We start from the raw sequence: 14,979 nt of genomic DNA, 5'->3' as shown, positions 1-14,979 counted from the left end.
TATTATTACACCACGTTGCATCTCTGAATCAATAGAATATAGTAACAGACAGGACCCATCTGGCTAGGTTGTTAACATCTAACAAGATATAGGTAAACACAAACACTATCAGTATCTTCTTCTAATTCGCTAACAATACAAGTATACATTTCAAAGCTCTAATCTATCTAGCATGCCTTTGTTAGCTATTTATAAGGAAAGGCCTTAATTACCATTTATATAATTTTCTAATATGCCTTTAAAGGTTGAACTTGGGTAATTTAGCCCGCTAGTTGCTGGCTCAGTGTCACACCTATGAAAATTGAATTCCATAATTTCGATAGGTAACTTTGCTGTATTCCTAACACCTACTACTTGTGAACCAACATGTGTACCTCTGAATCTGTATACTTACCTTAATGCAACATTCACTTGTACAACTTCAAGTATACCACCTGGCAATTATATATGTGTTCCTAAATGTAGCCTTGATAGTGAACATACTATAAATAACTCTCTGAAATGGAAATAACTGGTTTAAAATGAATGAAAGAAATATTAGGACAAAGTTATACTGGTAGACATACACTCAGACATCTTTCTATCAACATTTGTGACATAACTTCCTCTTCCCCGGACAGACTTGGTGTTCATAGTCTTGAAAGTGATTCATGTATATACAGAGTACATGGGTTGATACAACTGTAGAAAAGATATTTAGATAAATGCATATTTTGCTGTGAATTTTAGATGAGGTATTGCATAAATTAGAAAGGAGATGATTTGTCTACATCGATTACAGCTTTAAAGATCAAATGTAAAATGATATGGAAAACCTGTGGAAGACAATGAATGCTTCTGGTACATAAAAGAGATCTTTCTGTTTACTTAACAGAATTTGTGTGTTCAGTGGCAGGAGGAGAATATAGAGATGTGATGGGGCGCCTACCCCACACTGGCCTTTCAGGGGTTAATAAAGCCCTAGAGGAGGCTGCAAAGGAGGCAGCCAATCAGAGAAGGGCTGAAGGGAGCAGTGAAGCAGGGCCAAATAGGCCCATATAAAAAGGGAGCTGCAGGGCAGAGGAGGGCAGTTCTGTGCTTGGATCTCAGAGATGAAAGACTGTGTTTCTGAAGGGCTAAGAGAACTGCCAGCAACCTGGACAGAGCAGTGATACTAGCAGGGACTGGGGGAGTGAGAGACAGCTCCTGGATGGATGCTAGGGTTTGCAAGCAGAGGCCCTGAGGCAAGGGCAAAGAGGATGCTGGGGCCACGAGGAAGTGACCAGATAATACGCTGCAGTAGCCACTAGGTGAAGTGGCTGAACAGCGGACTGCTGGTCCCCAGAACAGTGGAGCACCATATGTGGCACAGCTGGAGGGCTGTGTTACTGAAGAGGATTCCGTGGACCTTGGAAAGGTGCGGGTCCTGGAACAAAAGTGATGGCAGCGAGACACCACCAGCGGAGGGCATATTGGTGAACAGAGCTAATCCCCAAGACAGCCAGCAGGAGGTGCCACAGTGGTAAGTGAGTCCTGTTACAAGAGATATAATGAACTTTGATGAAGAATGTTACTGTAAAACTAGAAAAACTAGAAATTATCACATTGCATGACTGTTTCAGATATATGATAGCCCATTGGCTTTTATTTGACCCAAAAGTTCTGATTCCCCATTGCCTGTATTTTGTGAAACCATTTACACATGTGAAAAGTAAATGCAAAATATTACTAAAGTTTATACTAACTTTACATGGGTGTGAATAATTTTGCAAGATACAAGCCAGTGTAAAATAAGGGAGTGTGTTATACTCAGTTCAACCCCCATTAAAGACAACAGAAATACTTTTACTTCAATGGGCTCTCCAGTGGTCCTTGTATTTATCCATTGTTAAACAAGTGAGAAATGGCAAAAGTTTTGTCAAATGGTACAGAAGAAAAGCAGAGAAAAAACCTAGGAAGAAAGTGGACAGTTGGCTACTCAGACTTTATTAGCTAATGACATATTAACATTTAATATTAAACAAAACAAATACTTAGTAGATTGTTTATCTTCATACCCATTCTTATGAACAAAACAATGGTCATGCTGTAACAAGGAAAGAGACTGGTCCTGTGTTTTCAGCTCAGTCAAATATCAATTCAACCACATATTTTCATCCACATGAGGCTGGATTGAGCGTGACTGTTAAGGCTGAGGCTAAGACAACTGAAGGAGGAGGACTCACCATGAAGGATATTGCAGCCAATACCTAAAATCAGTGGTTGCAGATGATGGTGTCATCCTGAGTAATACCCAGCTTCATACTAAAGCTGCATGATACACAGGGCGGCAGCTAACTCTAATTCTCTGTAACAAAAAGATGTCAATAAAGTTAAAAGGTAAAGTGTATACAACTGTAATTTGACCCATCTTAATATACGGAACAGAGACTTGGCCAGCCATAAAAAAGGAAAACAGTATGGTCTCCACCATGGGAATGAAGATGTTGAGATTGTCAAATAGTTGTACGCTCCATGATAGGAAATTAAACAAGGTATTAAGGGCCTAATATGGGTTGCTCCACCTGAAGACAAGTTGAGGAAGTCTAGGCTATGTTTATATGTGCATATGCAGCAGAGAACAGACAACTGTATCAGTAGGTTGGCTCTTGCAATGATTTTGGATGAAAGACAACCCAGGGGCAGACAAAAGACTCTTTGCATACTAGCTATCAGCAAGCCTCAAAGAGACCAATCTGTATCACAACCTGTATAATCATGGTTTTTGTAAGACTCAGAATAGGAAAGTGGCAAAAAAGAAGATATTTTAATGCACATGAATGTTTTGCCATTGGCTTCAATTGAAGGAAGATGGGGCTCATAGGATGATTTTTGGGAAGGGATTGAAATGCCTCTAGAGTTTTAGTAACTGGTGGTTTGTCACAGTAGTTTTAGTCTGCACAAGAGCAGAATGCTTGGAAACTGTGTGCCATTTTGTGAATAAATTGTAAATAAAGCATTTAATTACATTGTTTAGCTCCATAAAACTGAAAATGGTGTATAGGAAATTGGGATTACAGTTAACTAATGTGTTATGAAGATTTTTTTAATCTCTAGAGAGGACATTTTTTGCTAGCTAATTTGCTCTATACAATAGTCTGGATAGAAACACCAATGGTCCCCTGGGGAAAAATACATGAATTTACAATACTATTTTATCCATGGCTTGAAATAAACAAAATGCTGCTATTAAATAACAGTAATGAATGTTTGTTATTTTTTATATTGATGGAAAAATGTCAACAAAATTTAGTTCCACTGCTATTTATTACCCTTATTTGAATTAGAGTAGCACCGAATTGAGGCTGCATTGTGCTAGGCATTGTACAGACTCATAGTAAGAGGGAATCCCTGTCCTCAGGAGCTTACATTGTAAATACAGAAAACAGACAATCGGAGGGAGAGGAAGCCTAAATGAACCGGTAGCACTGGCCATAGAAATCAGGTGTCCTGATCCCCAGTCCAGTGAGATCTGCACCAAATGGCTCAAAATTCACAAAGCCCCATAATACCAGTAGTCCAGTCCAGTCTATTTTCTAGAAAGAAAAATTATCACCTCCATTTCAATGACAGATATTGAGCAAACAGTAGTAGATCCAGTCTAAAGGGCCTTGGAGAAGCAATGCTACCTCTGTGGCATGCTCTCCCTTCTCTGCTCAGTAGATGCACTGCAGAAATCAATCTCCAGATCTCAGACTGAGGGTTTGGTCTGGAGAGGAGAGAACTCGGAGGGGGATAGGCAGGTCAGAACTATATTATGCTCCATTCCTACCAGATTCCACTGGTTCCACTAGAACCATTGTTGCTATAGCACTCAGGGCAAACTGGGAGGTTGGGAATCATAGGGTGGTATCATAGGGTGGCCACTGTTTCTATGTATCTGACCTTGGGTAAAGCTCCCAGGCACTGTAAAAATCTGTCCCCTCAAAGAGTAAAGAGTTATTTAAGAACTTTGAGTTAACACTTGTGAAGCATCCTGTTACATATGCAGAAATAATCCATTCAGGGTACAATCTGGTTTTGAAAAAGGAAGTCACCATTAAAAAGCCAATATTAATATAAAATAATGATGTACACATAAAAGTATTTTTTCTTAAATGTAATTGACTCTTTATTGTCATGTTTATTTTGGTAGGGTCAGATTTATTGTGTTAATTTCAAACATTTCTTCTCATAGATGTCATTTTCCCCAAATGCTGGTTCAGAATATGAATTTCAATATACCTAATATTCTCAGTTCAACTAAAATGTTGTCCATTGATGGCAAAATATCACAAACTGATTTTTTAAACTTGGTTTGATAAATGAGAACTCTGGAATATATAATCTCAAAAACACACAGAAAAAGCAGGGAAATATGGGTACCCAAAGATATAGAAGCATGTTACTTCCTTTGAACTATATGTACTATCAAATCCTCAGATAAATAATTAGATCTATACTCCCATTGAATTGTTTTGCTTTTTATGAGTTCCTGTTCATTTTTGTTTGATTCAGCTGAAGGCTGATACTTTTCCATTATCCCCTACCTCTGAAGGAATGTTAAAGCTCTGATGGAAAAAATATGTCACAGTCACACCAGTTTACACAGTTGTGTTTTCTTTGGGGGTGGGGGAGGAGATGTGCATGAAGGGAGAAGATTGCACCATTGTATGCTTGGTATAGCTCCAGCATTTTCAATATTTTTCATTTAAGCTACAACGTATCCTATTAGGTTCATAGTCAGTGACAAGGCTGAAAGCTGGTGCCCACACAAAGAAGTAAACAGAATGTTATTGATTTCACTTTCATTAGAAATTCAGTTGGGGGAGAATGCTTTCCAAGTGGAAAAAAGACAAAAATCAATATTATTTTAAGTGTATTTTTAAGCTTCTTGCTGTTAATAGGGTGTTACAAATAATGAAAAGTAATAAAACATGAACTCCATTCAACCAGAACTATTTGACAGCTTCCATTTAGGCCCTGATTAAATGTGAATTCAGTTTCAAGATCAAGGCCTTGAGGATGACATTTTAATGTGAAGTTTTGCATATCAGTGTTTTACTTTGATTGTCACATAAACTTTGCAGAAACAATCTAAAATCTATAAAACATTATTTTAAACTTTTTTTGTTTTGTTTTTTACCTTCAGGGACTGTTCAAATTATGTTTTTTGTTTTACTTTTTAAATAGAAGAGATTATTACTTCTTCAAATTTCCATTTATTCTATGGCATAGACTAACACAATGCCAATGCAAATGAGCATAACTACTCATTTTCAGGGATCTTTTTATTTTTTAGATTGAAAGGTGGAGTTTATTTCATCTAAAGGCTTTTTCTTATTGCCCCCACAACTGCAGTAATTCAACACTTCATCAGCATTAATTAATTTAGTCTCACAATACCCCTGTGAGGCGAGGTAGTATTATCCCCACTTTACACATGGGGAGCTAAAGCACAGAAACAATAAATTATTTGCCCAAGGTCACACAGGCAGTCTAGAGCAAACAGGCATAGAATCTAGATCTCTTGCATCTGAGGCAAGTGCTTTACCACAAGACCATCTCTAAGTGCTGCAGAATCACTGCAATCCACTAGAGACTCAGGGCCATTCATGCTCAGATCCTGTGCATCCTCACTGGGACTAGGCACCCTGGTCTCCCCTCCAGCTTCCTAATAATACAGTGAGGTAGCCAGAAATTGTCCTCTCCAGGGCTTCCTGTGGAACCTCTCTTAGATAGAGATTCCCCAGCATCAAGGGAAAAGTTAATACAACCTCAGATAGCATTAGCTGTCCTTTGGATTCCCATTGGTTTGTGGGGGAATGATACACCTCCCCTTTGACTTCACATTCCCAAACCTACCCCCACATTATACATTGATTCATACACCCTTGGAGGGGTCTCTGTGGATACAAGACGGAGAATAATGTTGAGGAATGAGCAGCAGCATCTTTCGTGTGAGGAGAACACTCATGAGTGGACATCCATGTATGGGTGTAGGACATGAACTCACCTCTTGATAAACACTGCAGAGTCACAATAACATAATAATGGTGATGCATCAGTCTATCTGAGGACTTTCATAATGCCATGTAGTAAAAGTGCATTGTTGTTACAAAAGCAACCCCCTGAAACAAGTGGTTATTTAAATAGAGTGGTGACATGATTTTAGCTATAGCAGGGAAAATGATACAATGCACTGAAAAAACCCCACTTCCATATTAATTTTACTCTAATTTAAATTTGTATTAACAAATTTGCATATATCCCATTCCCACTCTCAATGTTTCCAGTCTTAAATTAAGCTAATTAAGCTGGAAATCTCTAGGTAGGTCACAGCTCTCAAGTTTAATAAAAATTGAGTGAAACAGGTTTAATAGAAATTCATAAATTACCAATGTTCTTTGGAGTAATACATACATAATTTATTTCTGAACGATGCTCTACACATTTTACTGTATTTGGGCAACTAATTGTGTTAGATATAATGTCCCTGTGTGAATATCTTTCAAGATACAAGACAGCTACTCACTTAGCTCATGGGACTGTTCACAAAAGCAAAACCCAGCTACGGTATATTGATTACTCTTTATCAACAGTTTTAGTGACAAGAGAACACTGCATAGGATAAACTACAAAATTATTAATTACTTTTAATAGGCCTTGGTTGGCAACGTTTGAAGGAGGTTATCCCAGAAATTATTTTAATGCAATTTTTAAGTACCTCAAAACAACATTAATTTATTAGGTTAAGGGTTTGATATAATGAGGTTCTGAGCACCTGCCTTTCTCATTGATTTCAGGTAAAGTTGTGGGTGCTCAGCACTCCTGAACATCAGGTTCAGCATTGTTAACTGTTTCAGATAAATACAAATTTTGGTTTATATAATGCACTATATAATACCAGACAGGATGAAAATTAGTGAGGTATCAGTTGTGATAACTAAATTTTACACTGAAAGGGAGTGTAGTCAATGCAGCAGCTTCTATTGTGTATCTTGTTAAAACTTTGTTCTCAAGTGACTTGATGGATCACCAAGTTCCCATAACATAACCGGTCCTACATGTACTATAGTCTAGGACAGGGGTGTGCAAACTACAGCCCGCGGGCTGGATCCAGCCCACCAGCCATTTTAATTTGGCCTTCAAGCTCCCGCTGGGGAACAGGGTCTGGGTCTTGCCCCACTCCAGCTGGGGAGCAGGGTTGGGACCACTCTGCGCGGCTCCCAGAAGCAGCAGCATTGTCCCCCCCTCTGGCTCCTATGTTTAGGGGCAGCCAGGGGGCTCTGCTCCACATGTTGTTTCCACCCCAAGCACCACCCCCACAGCGCCCATTGGCTGGTAACTACGGCCAATGGGAGCTGCAGGGGTGGCACCTGCAGACAGGCAGCGAGCACCAAAGCTGCCCAGCTGCCCCTCCATGTGGGAGTTGGAGAGGAGACATGTCACTGCTTCTGGGACCAACTTGAGGTAAGTGCCACCCGGAGTCTGCACCCCGAGCCACCACCCCCCCCCATGCCCCAACCCCAATTTTGTGAGCATTCATGGCTCTCTATACAATTTCTATACCCAGATGTGGCCCTTGGTCCAAAAACTTTGCCCATCCCTCATCTAGGAGGATTTTGCATGGAGTTGGAAACAGAATAGTCCAGAGAGGAATTTCTTTTTCCTTTGGAAAATTTTAAAATTTGTTGTTGTTGTTTTCTAACTTTCCTATGATTTTTGCTTTCACAACAAAACATAAACAACAATTAAAAAACCCACTTTGTTTTATTTGAAACCTAATGATCCATTTTTTCATTTCAATTAAATTCATGAAAAGTTCAATTTGTTTTGAAAAGCCATTTTTAAAGTTAAAAAACAACCAAATAAACAACAAACTTGTGAATGGAAAATGTTTTGACCAGGTCTAGTTGAAGTTAGGAGGGGTAGAGTTCTGTGGGCCAAAGACACAACAAAAAGTATGTTCCATATCTTCCCAAAGTTGTACAACAGCCACTCTGCAGTAGAACCATATACCTGAATATTTGTAGATTCAGATTTAGTAAGTCTCTTACCAGATGCAGAATGAAATATGCATTTATTTCAGTTCCCATAGTATGTTGAGTGAAACCAAAACTTCTAACAGATGTTACAACAAGAACAGAGTTGTCTGAGAGAGAAAGTCTATTTCACAGTTGGATTCCCTTAACCCAGATAGTGTCCGCTAATGATGTAATGAGTCACAAGCACGTATGTTTCTCAAACATTTCTTTATCTTTCATACTACGGATTGGAAGGACTCCTTTTGCCAAATTTGAAACTCACTCAAAAACTGTGAGTGCTACCAAAATTTCAGTTCTAAGCTAGTCGGTAAACAGATTTTGAGTGTTTGGAAAAAATGTTGAGAAAACCTGAGTCATTTCTTGATTTCAGAAGGAAGGTATTTAGAATTCAATGGCTTTGAATTGTTTTACCTCAAACAAGCTAAAACTCAGTAGTTATAGCTGAGCTTTTCTTTGAATTTTAGGTCTTGATCAATCTCAAAAAAATTCATTGTGTCAACAGGAAACAAAATCCATAAAAGGTTTCTCACTAAGCCCTTCAACTGAAACTGGTCAGTTAATTATTCATTTATAAGGCTACAGTAGTGCATAGGGTTCCCAATTGAGATTGGAGCCAAATAATCCTCGCTAGATGCTGTACATATATACATTCAGAGATAGTCCCTATCCCCAATTGTTTACAATCAAAATAAGCAAGACCAAAAAAAAAAAAAGGGTCAGAGGAATTATTATTATCCTCATTTTACAGATGGGAAACTGAGTTAGAGATCAAGTGGCTCATGAGAGGTCACAGAAAAAGTGTGTGGTAGAACCAGGAATTAAATCTCACAAGTATTAGTCTAGTGTCTTAACTACAGGTTCAGTCTTCATTTATACTTCATATCACCTCACTATTAACCTTATCATTTATTTCTTATCACCATTCATTAAACAGGACTTTCTTCATGAGCATAAAAACTGTTCTTAATTTCCTCTTTGATGAATACAGTGAAGCTGCTAATAAGGACTTTTGGTGATTGTCTATTGAGATCTTTCTGTTCCTAGTTTACTGGGGACCTACAATAACTCCTGTGCTGGCGCCATTTTCCTGATTTGTTTTTCCTTCTGTATATTCTGATTTGTTTTGTTATATTTTTTTAATATTTAATAGTAATTATTTCCAGTTTAGAAAGTTTTGGACAAGTCTGTAAATATTAATTTAAGAGGAAGTTACTCAAACTTCGTTTTTTCTATTTCGAGTTGGAAATCCAGTGTATTTGAGTGAAATGTAGAAATGAAGCAAGAACTCTGCCCACTTGTTTGTTATGCAAAGGACAAGTAAAGGTGTGAAGTGCAGAAGCTCAGTACTTGTACCAGAAGGAACATGCAATACAATTTGAATTACATGCAAACACTTCATGTACAGAAAATGGACGGGTAAGGGTCTATCAACATTTAAATTTGTTTTTTTTTCTATTTAGTTTATGAAAACTCTGGGGATGTATAAAAGCAAAGTTATGTTTCTTCCTCTGGACTTCCATGAACATCAACTCCACTCCATTCTCCACTTATGGAAAAGAGCTTATGTACAAAATGCTAGTCTATGCTGGATAAAGATAAGAATGATATCTGAGATTGCTTGAAGACTTATACCATTTGTGATTTGTAGTTCAGGAGAAGTACTATGAAGAGATATTTTCTGCTATTTTTGACTCTGGATACATTCTTTGTGGTGCAAGAGCAACATTAACATGGGGAGCAACCATTTCTCATCTAAGAGAGCATGAGCCCAAGTGTGAGTGTTGAAAATGATTGATGTCTTCTGGTGCAGTGAAAAAGTCACCCTCTTCATTTGCAACAGGATCTTATACCCACAAAGCAGTTTGAACACTTCCACCTCCTTCAGGGATGATACAATTCACACTGAAATCAATGGAATTCTTGATGCTTTGTGGCAAATTCCACGAGGTACTGAGTGCAATGTTGGTTGAGGATTTTTATCACTCAGTCAGCACCTGGCAGGATTATGACTTTTTTGTGAGTATTTGGTACTCTTCTTGGTTAGATTTAGGATATTATATCTGGAATGATAGTTTGACACTTGCATCACACGCAGGTTGAGGAAATTGGTGCTTTACTCATAGACTCTAAGGTCAGAAGCGACCATCATGATCATCTAGTCTGCCCTCTGTCACATTGCAGGCCAGAGAACCTCACCCACCCACTCTCGCAATAGACCCCTAACCTCTGGCTGCGTTACTGAAGTCCTCAAATCACGGTTTAAAGGCTTCAAGTTACAGAGAATCCACTTCTTCTTTGTATGACTGTAGTATCTGGGATGTCTAGTTATGGATCAGTACGCCATTAGTCTATGTGCTGTACAATCACAAAACATAAAGATGGTTTCTTTTTGGTGCAGTGGCGTACTGTTCCTGGCAAAAAAGATGTGTAGACAAGCTGCTGGGGCAATATTTTTATATTTCCTGTATTCTGTGGGTTAATACTTATGTTATTAAAAAAACATGCACCATAAATAAAACAAAAATTTCTTATGTCAATACAAGTTCCTGGCACTTGATTTGCAAAGGGTATGAAAGCGTGTTAATATTAGTACAAAGAGAAAATAACTATATAAGAACTGAATTGCTTACAGGAATGACATTCCCCGTACTCAGAACAAGACGTCAATTTAAAAGCCATTTTAATGGGATTTTCAAAATGTGATGTGAAGAGTGTTTAGTACAAGAAAGTTCATCTTTGTAACAACAAATTCGAACAATTATTTTGATGCTAAAAGTGTACACAGAGTAACATGATATCTTAAAAACATGTAAACAGTTATGGTAGGTAGCTCCTTTCATCATGTAGCTACAGGAGTGGCATATTGATTTATGACCTTAAACTGCATGTCAAAACTAATTTAAACATTTCACTCAAATGTGATGCAAACAACCACTCTATCCTGGGAAATTCTTTACAGGGTTATGAGTATATTACAGAGTAATCAAAAGTCAAAGCTTGTATTTGTAAACCAATATACAAAGAAAGATGGCAAAGCCCGAAAATTATGAGTTATTGACAGTCTCATTGAGAGAGTGTTTTATACATAAAACAAAGTACACTAGTGGAGGAAAAATCCATAAACCTTACAAGCATCTGCAAACAAATCGGCTTGCACAGAAGTCTACAGTGGAGAGCTTGATGAATCAGCATTTCCTCTCATTATGGTCAAAGATCTGGGTTTGAATTAGAGTTGCCTAAACAGTGAGAGGTTGAAGTTTTCAACTGCAGGCTATGTACAGGCGTATGTAGACGAGGCAGATTCTGAGCTGATGTAAATCAAAATAGTTCCAATGACTTCGAAGAGCAATGCCAGTTTACACCAGCTGAGGATCTGGACTTTTTGATCTTATTACAGATAACAAGTTGGTCTTCAGAGCTAAACTACGGTTGATTATAGTGTTAAACATATAAAGAAAGAAACTGATTAGGTCATTAAATAATCCTCAAAACACAGAGGAAGGCAAAGTACTACAAACCAAACAGTCTCAGTGCATCTGTTTTTATCATAACACTTATAGGCAACAAAAAACATGCTATGAAGGGTACAAACACAAGAGTATAATGGAAAATAAGTATAATAATGATTGTTCCTATGGATAGGCCAGATGTACAAAATCATTACTTTTATCTCAGTGACAGAATTTTATGGAAAACAATAAAGGCTAAATCAAATAATGCTGATAACATCACTTTGTTCTCTTAGCACAAACTAAGGAGAGGTGTGGTTGTATGTGTCAGTATAGAAGGAGGGAAGAAGGGACATGCTATTTGACCATTACATTAGTGAACCTGATAAATGGAATTGTAATAAGGACATAAAGTAGCAGTATGGCTTCCTTAGAGTCTGCTTCTTTCATTTGAGTCACTTTAACATGGTATTCCCAGCTATTTATATTTTATAGTTGCCTGTTTTGATTTGTTATTGCTTTTTAATGATAAGCTAGGGTTGTTGTTTTTTTCCTCCTTCCTGGAGGGGAAGAGTGTAAGGGAAAACACCATTCCTCTAAAGTCCCTGGCACCCTACAAAGGAAGTTGAGGATGTTCAGCACATGACAGAAGGCAATCAGTACTTCCTTGGATTGGGCCCTTAAACACTGTTTCTAGTGCTGCAAGATGTCAAACACTCTGGTGCTGATCCAAAAAAGCACTTAAGTGCATGCTGAACTTTAAAGACGAGAAATCAAACAGCAAAGGTTCATAATATAATGCAACTCAGACAAATCACATCCTTAAAGTTGTGCTTTGCTAGATTGGGGTTAGAGTGCTCAGCATCTTGCAAGATTCAGCTCATATGGAACAGAGATTTTCAGATGAAAATTGTTAAAATAAAAGGTCATATTTCAATATTTAAATAAGTGCATATTTCAATATATATTTAAATGAAATACACTATACAATGTCTTTCTTTAGTGTGGTGAAAGGCAACTGGAAAACACAGTTCATTTCAACACGAAGCTCCTCATATGTCAGGTCATATCTGGGGACAAAAATAAAGACTTTGTTCATATGCAAAGGTGCCTCTAGGATGGATATATTGGATGGATATATTAGTTTTTTTCTCCAAAAAGTTAACTAATTTGTTTTTTTGGAGGTGGCAGGGGGATGGAGAGGGAGGAGGCAGACTAGTGGTCTACATTTCTGAATAACAACAATTCTAGTTTTAGGATCATCAAACAATTGCAAAAAAAAACAACCCACTATTTATCAAGACTTTCAAAATAACTGATACAAGCTAAATTTTCCATTAAAAGAAACCTTAACTGTTGTTTTCTAAATTTCAAGCTGTAAGGTACGTAATTGAATGAAACAAAATAATCATTAACCATCAATCAAAAACTGAGAGACTTGTACAAAATTATTATGCATATAAATGCTTGAAGTGAAAAAAAACCCCACAAAGTTGCAACTTCTAAGTATTCTCCATATCTTTGGGGAAGGCAGGGGGAAGATAAACTGCTGATACAAGCAATTTTGAGTGCAAGTGCGGAGGAAATAGAAAATAAAAAAAACTTGTTTTGTTTGATGTAACATTAACTAGAACAAATGAAGTTTGCAGAATAGATGATGAACAAAAACTACATAGTCTTAGGCAATCAATGTCTGTATAGATTAACTTCAAGGAAAGATCATCACTTATCAACGTACATTTAAATTAAATTTTAAAATACATTGCTGGGCAGATACAGAAATGACTATAAGAAGCTTAAGACTTCCAGGTTTTAATGACATCTCCAGTTTTAAATGGATACTTCTTCATTTTATGTCCTAGACTATTATTTAGTGTTGCTGTGCATTGCTAAACAGCTACTGTATACCTCGCCAGGGTTGACTTCATTTCAGTGGTATATAAAGAGATTTTTGTACATATAAAGTCTACCCTTAATAATGTCCAAAATTGCATTTTATTTTAAGGGGAGACCTAGCAAGATATGTTCGTTAAATATATATAACCTATGATTTACATTTTCAAACGTGACTAGTGTTTTTGGTTGCCTCAACTTTGAGACAATTTAAGGGGCCTGCTTTTTAGAAAGTGCTGAGTGCTTAAAAGAGCTCTCGAGGTGAGCACCCAGAATCACTGGTCTCTCTCAAAAATTTAGGTCCACAGATTGTAAAACACATTGGGATGCTTTAAAGTGTACCGTGTGAAGATAAAATTGTTAATATTGATTATTGTTATATTCACTGAGCTGTAATATACTAGAAATATGTTCTAACTGCACTGTCGCACTGTTGTATTTTTACAATGAAACTGTACTTTGGCTAACATTTAGAATGAAGGACATATTTCAAAATACTTCTCAAATGTAATATATAGTACAGACAGTATCAAACTACTATTTTATGGTTGCTGTTTACTCCTTTATGCTGACATGCCATTTCAGTGTTCTGTCAAAGCCGTTCTATAATCAAAGGTTCTCAGTGTCCCATCCTTTGGTCAGAGATGATCACTCAGCTATTCCCCCACCTGTCTTCTCTTCCCATGCCTCTCTCTTCTGGCCAGTGTGTTGCTCCTTATTCTGTTCCCGCCAGTGGAACTAGAGCTTCTTACCTATCTTAGTTAGGCTGTATATAAAGCTGTTGTTCAGCTGTTGGGCATTTTTCAAGCAGTCTGTTACTTACTTCCCTCTCCAGTTCCTCTTTCTCTTCAGCTGCCTGCCTCTGCAGCCACCAGCCCAATTTCTCTGATCTGCTTGGATGTGCCTTGCTCCCATCTCCTACTTTCTAGCTGCTCCTTCTTCCCCATCCTGCTCATATCTACTCTGCTACTCCTGTTCCCCCAGTCCACACCTCAGTCCTGCTTCTCTAGTTCCCAGCTACTCCTTCCCCTGACCACCTGTTCCCTTTCACTTTAACGCCTCCCATTGCTTCACAACCCTCCACTATCCAAGAACCTACCTACCATTGTGGATGCTTGCAACCATCCTCCCACTGTCAAATTTTAGTTGCCTACCCTCATCTGCCACTAATATTCCAGCTGCACCCTTGAGCTTTAAAATAAAGCAGGTATAGATGAGTTGAATGTAAAGAAACATTTAAAGGCTAAATCTAAACTAGCCAAAGACAAACATGGCCAATGCAAAATGTTCTGAATGTTTCTAGATACTCACAATGAAACTGAAAGACAGACTGATTATGGAAACTCCTTTCTTTCTACAGGAGGTAAAGACGATTGTCTTCCTTTCTCTGGGGAAAAGTCCAGATTTTGATTGCTTGTCTACTGACTTTTATAAGATTCTCCCTTATGAAGTGTTGGCTTTATCACTAAATATATTTAGTGGGGCAAAAGAAAAGAGCTCGTAGTATGACATGCTCTGTAGAAAGTCACCCTTGTGAAAGACAGGTCACCGTTTTGTTGTAAGGTTTTTGGAATATTGGTTTACTCTGCATA

Source organism: Caretta caretta, chromosome 8 (genome assembly GCF_965140235.1).
Source record: "Caretta caretta isolate rCarCar2 chromosome 8, rCarCar1.hap1, whole genome shotgun sequence".
Taxonomy (NCBI): Eukaryota; Metazoa; Chordata; order Testudines; family Cheloniidae; genus Caretta; species Caretta caretta.
This window is presented reverse-complemented; position numbering follows the sequence as displayed.